Below are 13,786 nucleotides of genomic sequence, written 5' to 3'. Positions count from 1 at the left end.
TTGCAGTGCTGCATGTTGGGTCATGTAGTTCGCTGTCGCCTTCCATGCGTGCTACATTTGAATTTGCGCCTCTTGTGCCGGCCGGAAAACCCTGAGAATGTCCTTTTAAAACATCTTCTGGGACCCTAACCATAGTCCAGTCTATGGGAGCACCTCACACCCTTCGCGTTTTGCACGTTCAACAAAAGGGTCCAGGTTCGGGTGTGAATGGCGCTCTTTAGCGGGCGGTGCGTTTCTCTTGGGCCGGACCTTGGCCACATAAATATTCCAGCAGCCTCCCCACACGAGAGAGGAAATGAGTCGCAACCTCTGTCCGGTTTAAAAATGTATTTATTTTTCTTTTCAAAAGCGGCATTTTCTTGTTTGGCTCTAATGCATTTCGCTCACCAGTATATATATACTTGAGGATGAAGGATCACAAGAAAACAACAGCCAGCCAAGGCAAAAATGTGGATCCCAAAGGATACAATAAGTCACAAAGAAATAAAATATCCAAGAAAGAATTGACTCAAACAGATAGATTCACCAAAGAACAAAAATATATTTCCTCTACAACGTTTCAGCTTCCGCCTTCCTCAGGTAGTTTCAAGATGGTAAGCTCAGTGGCTGCACAGATGACGCAGCTGAATTTTCAAAAAGCATCATGAGTGTATATTTATTTATTTTTTCACTGAAAAAACCCATAGGTTTCAGGGACGTTATGGTTAGGCTGACATTTCACTCGTACAAAACCAGAGAAATTCGGCCATTATAGTTAGCTGAGTTAACAATAACCTGCGCCCCCACAATGCACTGCTGATGATGTCACATATTACATCACTCATGACATGGTCAGTGACATCACTCATGAGATCACTGATGACTTTATCCAGTGACTGAGTGTTTCTAAAAGGTTTAAGAATGTTATATATATATACACACACACACATATATTTTCTAAAATTGCCCATGCATTCACACCTGAAGCCTATAAATCAGTGCGATGCAAGGAACTGTGGAGAATCCGAGAACTGCGGTTCCTTTTAAAAACTGCCTCTGATGAAAGAGCATGTTTGCATTGAAACGCGTAAGGTCGATGGACAGGAATGGATAGAGCTGTAACTCTGTTTTGTGAAAATAACGAGTTGTTACTCACCAGCTGGAGGAGTGCGCCTCTGCATGCATGGGCAATTTTGGAAAATATATATATATATATATATATACATATCCACACACACACCAAAGTGTATTGAAGAATGAGTGGGTGTGTGAGTGTCTGGATGGTTTAGTTGGTGTGTGACTGACTGTAAGTCTGTGATTAAACGTGTCTTAGTGAATGCATGGGTGAATGACTAATCTGTGTGAATGTCTGTATAAGTCTGTCAGTTGGTGTGTAAGTGGCTGCATGGGTTGGTGAGTAGCTACATGAGTATCTATATGGGTTGATGATTGGTTGTCCGAGTACCTGTATGGGTGCCTGAGTGTCTGTGTGGGTGGGTGGAGGGGTGTGTGGGTCCCAGCATAGATGTGTGGGTGGGTGATTCACTGGGTGTAGGGGGTCATGAGTGCATCTGTGAGGGACTGTATGGGGGAGTGAGTGTGTGTATGGCTGTTTTGGTGAGTGAATAGATGTCTCAGTAACTATATATGTGAAAGACAGTATATGTGATTGTTAGAGTATCTAAGTGACTGTATGGGAGTGTGAGTGTCTGTATCCTTGGTACTCATCGTATAGCCCCTGAGCTGCCAGCGGCCCGGCAGGTCTTCCTTGGTGGCCCGCAGACCTTGCAGGTAATGTAAACCCAATATTACCAGTGGCAGAAGCAGTGGAGAGAGAAAGAGAGAGAGAGTGGAGAGAGGGAGAGAGAGAGAGAGAGAATGGAGAGAGAGAGAGGGGAGAGAAAAACTGACTGAGAGACTGACTGAGAGAGAGACAGACTGACTGACTGGGAGACTGATTGACTGAGGGAGAGAGAGACTGACTGACAGGGAGAGAGAGAGAGAGAGACTGGCTGAGAGAGAAACTCACTGCCTGAGACTGACTGACTGACTGACTGAGAAAGAGAGAGACTGACTGACTGACAGAGAGAGACTGACTGGGGGAGAGAGACTGAGTGACTGAGGGAGATAGAGACTGGCTGACAGAAAGAGAGACTGACTGACAGAGAGAGAGAGACTGACAAAGAGACAGAGGGAGAGTGAGTGATTGTGTGAGTGTCTGTATCCGTGATATTCATAGTATAGCCCCTGAGCTGCCAGCGGCCCGACAGGTCTTCCTTGGTGGCCCGCAGACCTTTCAGGTAATGTAAACCCAATATTACCAGTGGCAGAAGCAGTGGAGAGAGAAAGAGAGAGAGAGTGGACAGTGGGAGAGAGAGAGAAAGTGGCGAGAGAGAGAGTGGAGAGAGAAACTGACTGAGAGAGAGACTGACTGAGAGAGACTGACTGACAGGGAGAGAGAGAGAGAGAGACTGGCTGAGAGAGAAACTGACTGACTGAGACTGACTGAGAAAGAGAGAGTCTGACTAACAGAGAGGGAGAAAGATTGACTGACTGTCAGAGAGAGAGAGACTGGCAGAGAGAGACTGACTGAGGGAGAGAGACTGACTGAGGGAGAGAGACTGACTGAGGGAGAGAGAGACTGGCTGACAGAAAGAGAGATTGACTGACAGAGAGAGACTGACAAAGAGACAGAGGGAGAGACTGACAAAGAGACAGAGGGAGAGACTGATAGAGAGAGAGAGAGAGACTGACAGACAGACTGACTGAGAGAGAGACTGACAGAGCAAGAGCGAGAGAGACTGACAGCGAGAGTGAGAGAGACTGACAGCGAGAGTGAGAGAGACTGACAGCGAGAGTGAGAGAGACTGACCGAGAGAGAGACTGACCGAGAGAGAGACTGACCGAGAGAGAGACTGACCGAGAGAGACTTGCACCCAGTCAGTTATGCAATCAGAAACTCATATATCCACTCACAGTCGCACTCAGAGACCAACGCACCTACTGACAGAACCACACAGACATTCACACTGTCAGTCGTAGACCCACTGAGAGACTCATGAACTCACTGATCCACTCAGACACTCATGCTCCCACCCACTCACACACCCATTTATACACTCTTGTATCCACTCACAGATCCAGTCAGACATTCATATACTTACTTAACAAGCATTGGCATAGCCAATAGGTCTCGCTTTTGGTACCTTATAAGTATTTAGTTATGCAGCACAATATCCTTGGTGCAACAACATCAACTGTTGCATGGCTAAGCACGTATAAGGTCCCAAAGGCGAGGCTTATTGGCTATGCCAATGCCTGTTGTCATTGGTGATGGGCGTGACATCATCACAGACATCATTGCACTTTTACGCTCCTAAAATGTGCTCACAACCCACCAAATATTTCTATATTGTAACTTAGCATTTTTCATGTACTCTGTGCCGTGGCATTAAAAAGAAGTCTTGTATATATGACACATACCACAACACTGCAGGGCATTGTTTTTCATGTCCGAAACTGAGTTTCACTCAAAGCCAGGGTCTCACACCACATGCATAAGCCAGACATAATGTATTTGCAAAGACTGGAAAAACAAAAAAAGCATCAAAAAAGGATTGCATTTTCTATAGAAAATGGGTAATAAGGAATTGATTGTAAAAAAAAAGTGTGATGATGGAAAGCATTTTTTCAGATTTAAAATAGTCCCTCATTCAAGAAGCACTCCGTAGGAGGACTGATACACCAAACAGCTAATAGCATCAGACTGACTGAGCCAAAGTGCACTCTGAGTTAATTTTGTTAAAGAGTAAGAGCAGGTTGACACGGCTGCACTAATAACCCAGACCTAATTAAAAAAATGCTAAAAATATGAGCATCCATATCTATTTGAAGAAGCTTTTAACTTGTTGTCTGGTTTCTGCCTATAGGCGTTCTCTGTTTGCCTTCTGTCTCTCTTTGGTTAGAAGAAAGTGGCTTCATGTAGTCTGCAGAATTATTGGCTTAATGCGACAAGCAATAGGTGGTTGGATGGATGGACAGAGACATGAGAAATAGGAGGAAAGGTTTGGATACGTGGATGGGTGATTGGTCTGCAGCAACATATCTGCGGATGACTGTCATACAAACGTGGGTGAATGATGAATGAATGGCTAGATGGACAGTATATATAAAACAGTGTTGACGTCATATAGATGACATGAGCTGTTTCATGCACTAGTATGTACTCTTTGGCTTCACTTTAAGTCAATAAACCTACATTAAACCTAATATATATATTTTATCTCACTTGTCACACATTTCACTTTTATCGTCGTGAAATAAAAGTAGTGACTTTTCTTAAAGTTTGAGTGACAATGTCAGGACTTCCACGACTGGGGCATCGTCTCTGTAGTCACAAGCTGTGTGCAAGGCCCAGACCTCGCGCCCAGGATGAATGCTGCAAAAGGTTGTTTTAGAAAGGTGAACCTTCGCCCTTGCCCATCTGCAGATAATCTTTGGGCGTGCTGCTGAAGTCACGGCCGTGTCTTCTGGCAGTCAGATAGACTTCTTCTCGTTTCCTTAATTCCTTGTAGGGACATCTGATTCCAGGGCATTCGGACTTCTAAATCCTGCTTTGCACTGCCTCGGGGACATGGTGTTTAAGGAAAAGCTTCTAAAGGGACCAGGAGCCAAGGGCGGGAAAAGGTTGGCTCGGCTACTGGCGCAAGGCAAGGAGGACAACTTGAGGCCTGTCTGCTGGGGTCAAGCTCAACCGTTAAGTGACAGGCTGTGATAAGTGGGAGGTATTTTTCAGCTTTGCCCAGTTGCACACCGCTTGTAAGGGACGTTTACTGTCTCACACTCCAGTATGCACTGTGCACCCTCATGTACATTGTGGAAGGGTGCAAGATCACACACTGGGGCGCTGTTCTTGCCACAGGGCAAACTACCAACCTCCAGACACAAATCTGTGAGCCAACACTCACGAGCACACTGACAAAATGTAAATCCTGAACTCTGCACTGCACTAAAATTGTATGACGTGACATCTGAATGGTCTTGGGCAAAAACTGCTGTGAAAGGAGTCCCGTTCCGACTCCGCAAACACAGACAGCAGGAAACAAAACACATCCAGGAGACAGGCTGGGGAGCAGGCCCCGGGGCCAGCGTGAAACCAGAGGCGGGGAGGTCTGAGCTCCGGGGAGGCATAGAGAATCAGAGGGGGTAAGGAGGGGCACGGAGGAGGTGGGGGAGGGGAGGAGAAAGAGAGAGAAAGAAGGTTGTGAAGGCTTGGGTATGAGAGAGTAAGGGATAAAGGAACGAAGGGGATATTGGGGAGGAAACATGGAAAGGCACTTATGTGAGCGCCCAGCGTGGATTACAGGACACACGCGCACCTTCTACAGTGAATATGGTAATATCTCTTAGTTAAATGCGGCAAGTTCCTACTGGGAGGGGGGCCATCCTGAGCTCACTGCGCAATGCCACCTAAAAACAAGTGCTCCAAGTTCAGCACATCCGGAGCCTTCCTGGGTCTCCCGGAATGTGATAGCAGAGACAGAACAATGCATACAGCAATCGTAGGCAGCAGACGCACTTGTGCGCCTACTACAAGCATAGCAGCAATCAGGGCCTCTGCCGAGAGGTTCTCCGTAATGCCGTCTGAGCGCGAGTGCCCCCATGTATGTGCTCAAAGGGGGTGGAGGCACACACAATGTGGGGGTCGACTACCTCGGGAAGTGCGGGTGGGTATCGACGGGGTCAACAAAAAAAAAACAATCAAAGGCCCAGACATTTCCTACTCCTGAAGGGTCAAAGAAGCCTCAGTTTTTGTGCAGGGCTTTGAACCCCAAGCACTTCTAAAGCTCTCAAACGTGGAAACACGTCAGTGTAGTAAACCATAGCATGGTCGTGACCTGACTGGCACCCTGCACATGCTGGTGAGACGTGAAACATTTGGTGAGTTGCTGCCTGCCCGAACAATACTGAGAAGGCATTCCCTTTCTCACGCTTACGTGAACTGAAGTCTATTGCAAGTGGGGGAAGTGTGCTGCGTATGCCTGCTGAAACTGTAAACGAGGGGGTCGCAAAAGGCAATTTTAAAGGCAGGATGCTTAGTAAATTTATAATCCTAATTGGCTGTTTGTAATTTTTAAAATAAAAAGGGAGGCTAAACAAACGCGTGTACAATGATTCTCAAAAACAAGGTGAGACGTGAAACATTTGGTGAGTTGCTGCCTGCCCGAACAATACTGAGAAGGCATTCCCTTTCTCACGCTTACGTGAACTGAAGTCTTTCGCAAGTGGGGGAAGTGTGCTGCGTATACCTGCTGAAACTGTAAACGAGGGGGTCGCAAAAGGCAATTTTAAAGGCAGGATGCTTAGTAAATTTATAATCCTAATTGGCTGTTTGTAATTTTTAAAATAAAAAAGGAGGCTAAACAAACACATGTACAATGATTCTCAAAAACAAGGTGAGACGTGAAACATTTGGTGAGTTGCTGCCTGCCCGAACAATACTGAGAAGGCATTCCCTTTCTCACGCTTACGTGAACTGAAGTCTATTGCAAGTGGGGGAAGTGTGCTGCGTATGCCTGCTGACACTGTAAACGAGGGGGTCGCAAAAGGCAATTTTAAAGGCAGGATGCTTAGTAAATTCATAATCCTAATTGGCTGTTTGTAATTTTTAAAATAAAAAGGGAGGCTAAACAAACGCGTGTACAATGATTCTCAAAAACAAGCGATGCGCGCTCTGTGCTGGGGGAGGGGGGAGGGCCATTAGCCTGTAAGAACTTGCGGCAAGATCAAAGGAAGGGTGGGAGGGACATTGGGGAACAGATGGCCATGAAAGTTTATGGGCCAAAAGCGCGTGCCTGTGGCCACGTGAACTCGATGAAAACCGCACGAAAAAAGCGGTGGTTTCACGAGGATTTCGAGCACTTGAATTCTCGCCATTTCCCATTCCTTCGGAATGAGAAAGGCGAGACCTAAAAATGCACAAAGGCACTCATGCACCTACTCATATATTGAGTGAGAGACTTATGCAACTAATCACAGACCCATTGCGACATTGATGCACCCACTCATAGATGCACTGAGGCACTCACGCAGTTTTACAGTAGGTAGTCGTGAATATAATTTTTTTTGTATAGTTTTTTTTTTTAAATCACTGAAAGAAAAGTTAAAACAATATCTCACTATTTATGTGAAATACATTTGCAGATCACACATTTTCCATAGTAAATGCAATAATGCAGTGTCCACCCAAACAGTTCTTAAAATAAAAGCAGTTATTAATGTACTTTCTGGTAAACACTTACTGTAGTAATCCACACAGCTCCAATAGGGGTTCTTGAGTAATTTATTGAAAGTAAACTACATGCCAGCAACCTTAAGCAATACATTTCAAATACTGGTCATTCCTGGAATCTTAGTTGTGATGCAGTTCCACCGCATCACAGTTACATCATACCATTCCAGCTACGACCGCACATACCAAATTAATAAATAAGTGGTAAATAATATAAATACAATATACAGTTAAAGAAAGAAAATACAAAAAGTTTAGAGGCTCACTTAAGAAAATGGATGTTACAATTAAGAAATAAAATTAAAAAAACCTTAGAATTCACTGAAAAAAACAAAGGTTACAAGGACGTTATAGTTAGGAATTAGCATTTAAAAAACTTTAGAAAGTCACTGAAAAAACCAAAGGTTAGAGGGACCGTATAGTTATGAAATAGAATTTAAAAAAACCTTAGCAATTTGCTGAAAAACCAAAGGTTATAGTTAGGCCAATCTTTCACTCGCACAAAACCGTAGAAATTCAGCAGCTATAAGTAATCAGTTATGTAAATGAATCCTTTTGGCATTAATGCATTTGCAGTGTATCAAGGTCTGTAATGTAGTGTGATTCGACTTGTCTCAATTGAAGGTCTGCAACCCCTTTAGGTTCACCCTCAGTTTCTATGACAAAAAAAAATAAGAGCTCACATTTACTGTTGTGATCCTACAGGATATGTAGAATCATGATTTGCTTATTTTTTAAATTGTGTTTTAAAGCCCTACGTTGTTCAAGAATCAGTTTTTAACCTTAAACACTGCCTAAATATAACTTCTCACGTGGGCAACGTAATACATAGACCACATGAGACTTATTGATCTTTGGGATGGTAAGCATAAAAAGTGATTACTATTTTCCGGCATAAAATCGTAATGAATTCAATCAATAATAATTTTTAGGGACACAGCAATATTTGTGAAGGATGTACAGATCTACATGTCATTATAGACCACAACAAGTAGTATTTTGCATGCTGAAAGCTTCCTTCAAAGAAAGTTACTTTAGAGCACACCAAATTATGATTTTGCTTTAGAATAAAAAGAAATTGCTCTAAAGAAGCAAAATGTATGAGATTGAAAGTACAAAGAGTACATTCCAGCAACGCGATACCCCCCAAATATTAGCAAAAGAGTATGGATTAAAGTTCCCCAAAAAAGAAGAGCATTGTTGGTGACCAAAAAGGAGAGGAAAAAAGAATGATCACAATGTATTCAAAGGAAGCACCCCTAATGTAGATTATGAGACACAATTGGAAAATTAAAAGAAATCATCCAGGTATCACGAAAACAGTAGGAGATTCCCCAACAGAAGCCAGAAGCGCTAAGAGTTTGAGAGACAAATCAGTATACAGTTCTTTCAAAACAACAGAAAAAACAAGTGGTGGACAAATCAGAATAATGTTTGAAAATGTAGTCTATTCTAGGGGCAACTATTGCCTCACAGACAGAATAATTACTTTAAGAATGGAATAAAAAGAATAATTAGAACAAAGATAACGTGTAGATGTAAGTTTGTAATCCATGTTCTGAAATAGTCTTTATTTCGTGTGGGCAGTCTGTAGTAACAAATAGTAATAGAAACTACTCAGTAGCAGACAATTAGAAAAAGTACACAGCAATGTATGAATTCTCGTTTTTTTTCAGTGGGGGTGCTGTTGAAAAAATTTGTTTGGTGGAAACATAGAAAATGCTACGAAGGTTAGAATCCGTTTATCTTTTAAATGGGATCAAGAACACCATCCTGTACAAATCAAAACCAGCAACGATTTGTAAATGTGGATTAATTGAAAAATAATCTAAATCAGAATGAATGATGAAATTGCCAGTTACTGATAGCTCTTTCAGACATACCTTAACTCACATACTAATTCTTTTGTATATGATGTCATAACATGGATACCAATACGTAAAAACATCTAAATGTACAACGTTGTTAAATAATATGTTAAAATCTATAAATATTATAATCTTGGAGGGTCTTAGAGAGAGTGTTAAAGCTACTATGATCCGTAACGTCACCTGTAACATTAATTTCCATTGGTAATTTCATCTATCTCATTAGAGGAGGCAATGTGGATTGCATTTGATTTATAAACTACGGTTTCCATGGCTGTTGTGTGAATTATGGACTGCTTCTCTAATCATAACTGAAGACTTTCAATGTACCTCATTCTCCAGTTTTCATTTGTAACCATAACTAATGTTTTAAAGTGAAATTGCTAACATAACCGAACATCAATATCACTTCCCCTTCCTTGCAGACAAAGAGTTCTCAATGTCTTCTGTCACTGTACATCAGAGCTTTGCAAAAAAAGTGTTTTTGAAATATTTGGAAGGCCCACTCCATGTTGGACAGTTCACCTATGGTATTGATATTACATTTGTGTGAATTTAAATGAGAAGTAAAGCAAGATGGCAATCAAAACCATTTCTAAAAAAATTTAATTTTATACAAGTACATTTGTTATGCTTTCAAAACACATTCTTTAATAAATCTGGCACATGCATCAATTACAATTTGACATATAATTTGGTTATCTCTGTCCATTTGCATTTTCCAGGGTAATAATCATATATCAAGATTGCACGTGAAGGACTTCTGCATGGCTGGATAACATTCTTGGAGTCTCTCTTCAGGTTCAGGGACTGTTCGACTGATGACATACCTGGGCGAAAGCTGTATTGTACTTCTGAAAGGAACCCTCCCTAGGATCTTAACAGAGGAATCTAAGAGGGAGATCAGGCGATAGCTTGCAGGTTGCTTTCTATCACCCTTTTTGAAGATGGAAACAATAGTGGATCTCTTCTAGGAGCTTCGGATTTCGCCTCTAATTGCAGCGCGAAACACATTTGTGAGTAGAGGGGCCCATTATGTTGTATTATGTCTGAAAACGTTTATAGGAACACTGTCTGGGCCGTGTGCTTTACCTCCAAGGCTCTTTATGATGGCCAGTAGAACATCAATTACATCAATAAAATTAGCAAGAAAATATGCACCTTCGAAAGCAAAGTGAGGTACAACTGGGGAAAGTGAATTGCAAGCCTTTTGGTCAAAGGTCCTTGAAAAGTGGGATATCCAATCTTCTGAGGGAATATAAAATTCTATCTTGGGATGCTTCTCTTCAGAGAAGAAAGGTCGATAGATGGTTTCTGAAAAAAAAACCTCATACTCCTTAAAATTCCTTTGGCTGCTTGTTAATCCTCCCATGGCCTTCTCTCTTATTTCTCTTTTCCTCAGTTCCAAGGTCTCTTTATAAATTTGCCTAGCTCGCCTGATAGCCTCAACATTGCGAAGTAAAGTCTTAGTTACCAATTTAAAATTGCTAGAGGCAATAGAACAGGCACTATGAAACCATCTGAAGGTTATAGGTTATGTATGGGTTTTCTTGGAGATCATTATGTTGGTCGCCACTTTACAAAGACTGTCGAAGTTCACTAGAATTTCCTGTGGCTTGGCTTCATGAGATAGACAGCACATCACCTTTTCTTTTCTTTTGCTAATTAGTTCCTCCAAAAATGTACTTTGAACCAAATTCTCCAATTTTAATGCTTATCCCCTTTTATGCGTTGCAGTGCTATGTAGAAGAACAAATAGGTTTAGGGGTCTTGGTGACAGAACAGTTTAAACAAAATGAAACTGTATTGTGATCGCTGCTACTAGATAATAAAATATTTGATTCCAATACAAACGGAGCCAAGTATGAAGAAAACAAAATAAAATATATGGTGGACCCACTACATTTTCTTGTGAAGATTGGGGCAATACACCACACCATCATTGAAAGGATCTGAATTAAACAGTAAATTAAACTTGGAAATAATCTGGTTTAGTGCATCACCATTAGTATTATGCAAGAAGTGTGTTAAGTTATCCCCCTGCCAATCTGTTTAGCTACATACACGATCTCCCTGTAAGGGGCATTTGGTTATGTTAAAATCGCCTAACCAGATAATAAAATCCCTGTCTGCACATTTTACCATGTAATCTAAAATAAAAGTTTCTAAATCCAGAATTGGTTCAGCTGGTTGGTTAGAGAAAAAGTTCAAATGAAAATCAATCTGCAAAATAACAGGAAAGCCGCAAAAAATCAAACGTAAAGTTTAGCTGCAAGGAGTACACAATATCACTTCAAATTCTACATTGCTTAGTTTAAGAGAAATAAACGTTCCCAAACCTCTCTGTGGTCGACCCAAAGGTGAGGCTTCAACACAAAATTATTTCAAACTATTGATGTAAGACTTTTCGAGAGCCCATGCTTCATGGCAGTATACCACACCATAAGAGTTAACAATTTCTAGCCAGTCCGCATTGTCCAGTTTTTGTATGAATGCCTGCTATGTTCCAAGAAAGGAGATGTAGGCCACCTGGCCTATGCATTTCACATTGTATGTTACTAATAATTGTTTCTTCTCCCACTAGACTAGCAGGTTTGTCAGTAGATGTGACTGGTGGCAATGCTGATAGCGAGTCTAGTGAAAGTGCCAGTCAAACGATATCTGAAAGATGAAAAAAAGGGGCAAAGAGATTTTTATGGATGTGTGAGTCATTAGTGAGATTAGCCAATAAGGGCCTTTGCTTACTTTTCCTACTGTTAAAGGCAGTTGGAAGTGGTGGGCGGTAGAAATATCCCAGATGTAATGCACGTATCTCTTCCTGTTCATTGGCTAGATAATCTAAGCAGTGTAGTAATGCACTCACCAGCGAAGGATGTCTGAAGTTCACTACCACACAATTCCCCTTTGAGGTTTTAGGAGTGTAGCCAAGCCATCCTACCCTCCTCACCATGAGAATCTCATCCACCAGGTCCATAGGCAAACCTGATTTGCTTTTACACCAGTGGCCAACTTTATATTTTAAGCCCCGCAATCTTCATAGGAATCCTTGGCCATGGGGAGAACACCTGAAAAAATTATAACGTAAGGTGTGCATTCAGGTGGTAATTGGAGGTGGGGCAGTCATCCACTGTTAGTAGATTCATGTCTTATGTTTTCAGGAGGCTGGTTATGACCTGGACCAAAATGTTGGTATTTCGCGGATTTATTAAGACACCTTGAGGATCTAGGGCTAGGCAAGTAAGGGTCACTTTGAGTCGAGGCTGGATTCGAGAGTGGGGGTACAGTCAGGGAATGGGCTCTTTTTTGTAGTGCCTAACAGCTAGCTGACCCAGAGCAAATCCCCCCAAAATTGCTTTAATTATGAAACAAAATGTGAACTTTTTCTTCGAGGAGGGACGGCTTAAACAAGCAATGGAAATGTCCTCATTAAGATCATGCATTATTTTTTCCCAACATTTTTTGACCTTTATGCAGTGGTAGATGAGGTGAGCCAGATCTCCTTGTTTTCTGTCACAGTTCCAGCATCGGTCATTTTCCCTCAGCCCTAGGGCCGCTAAATGAGCTGGTGTCCAGTATGTCTTGTGCAGAAGCCAGAATTTCATCTGGGCTAACACTGGGGAAATCATGTTTTTCGATGGAGACAGTCAGAGGCTGTGTCTCTCCTGCTCGCTGAGTGTGGTGTCTAGTTGTGCCTCCCAGTAACTGTTTGTTTTATCGTTAAGCTTGGAGGTGCTAGGGTGGAGTAGTTTGTATATGTTCAGATTCCCAGATTCTCCATATAGGGGATGATTGAGGGTTTGTCTCTGGTTATCTTTGATTTGGTTAGGGCTGTTCTGATTTTGAGGAAGTTGTAAAGTTCTATATCTTCTAGGTTGTGTCGTACTTTAAGTGTGCTGAAGGTATCGGGGGTTCCCCCTTCCTCCAGCTGGGCTGGGTATGAGATCACTAGTTTTTTCCAGGAGTCTATTGCTAGAGGTTTCCCCTATATTTTATCTTGGAGTTAAACTCCCAGTTAGAGTTTTTAATGCTGTGTTCCATTTTTTAATCTACCTTAAGTAGGATGTATCTAGTGTTTTTAAGTATGTTGCTGTTTTTTGTGACTGTTTGTTCGCAGTGAGAAGTGTCATTGGGTCTATGTTGTTTAGTATGGCTTTCTCAATCTTGAGCCAGGTCGGCGTGTATACCTGGTTAGGCAGGATCCAGTACATTCCCTGTCTCGCTATAAATGCGGTCTGGAATGTTCTGAAATCCGCCAGGTTTAGGCCTCCTAGCTTCCTCTCTAAACACAACAGGAACCTCCTAGATTTCCTGCTAACGGCTGCAGTCAAGATAGTACTCACTAAGTGGAAAGACACCTCCAAAGCCACCTTCAGGGGATGGCTCAACTGGGTGACATACCTGAGAGGAGCCGACATCACGGCCCTAAGAAACTCGCCATGGAAAAATCTCAACATGGGGATGTGGGCATCTCTGGACAAATTTCTAGTACCTTACGAGCCCCATGAAAGTCCTAGCTCGAAACAATCAAAGGACCTAACGCCACAACATCCACAAGAGCAGGATACCCCACCCCTCCACAGGACTTTACTTTCTTCCCCCCCCTCTATCTCCTTCTTTCAGAGTAGACTGCTGGACAGGGAGCCGCTCA

The 13,786-nt window shown here is 42.3% G+C and overlaps 1 protein-coding gene across 2 annotated transcripts in view; it reads left to right on the top strand.

Annotated features, from left to right (window-relative positions):
• AXIN1 (axin 1) overlaps nucleotides 1–13,786 on the top strand; it is a 271,337-nt gene that overhangs the window by 16,860 nt on the left and 240,691 nt on the right. Inside the window, exon 2 of one of the 2 annotated variants that reach the window (XM_078662899.1) lies at nucleotides 9,864–10,154. The exons of the other annotated variant lie outside the window; for it this stretch is intronic. The gene's annotated coding sequence lies outside the window, so the exon portion shown is untranslated. The remainder of the gene's footprint in view (nucleotides 1–9,863; nucleotides 10,155–13,786) is intronic. 2 annotated transcript variants of the gene reach the window in all.

Source organism: Lissotriton helveticus, chromosome 10 (genome assembly GCF_964261635.1).
Source record: "Lissotriton helveticus chromosome 10, aLisHel1.1, whole genome shotgun sequence".
Classification (NCBI taxonomy): domain Eukaryota; kingdom Metazoa; phylum Chordata; class Amphibia; order Caudata; family Salamandridae; genus Lissotriton; species Lissotriton helveticus.
Note: the sequence above shows the minus strand (reverse complement) of the source record. Positions and strands in the feature narration are given on the sequence as shown.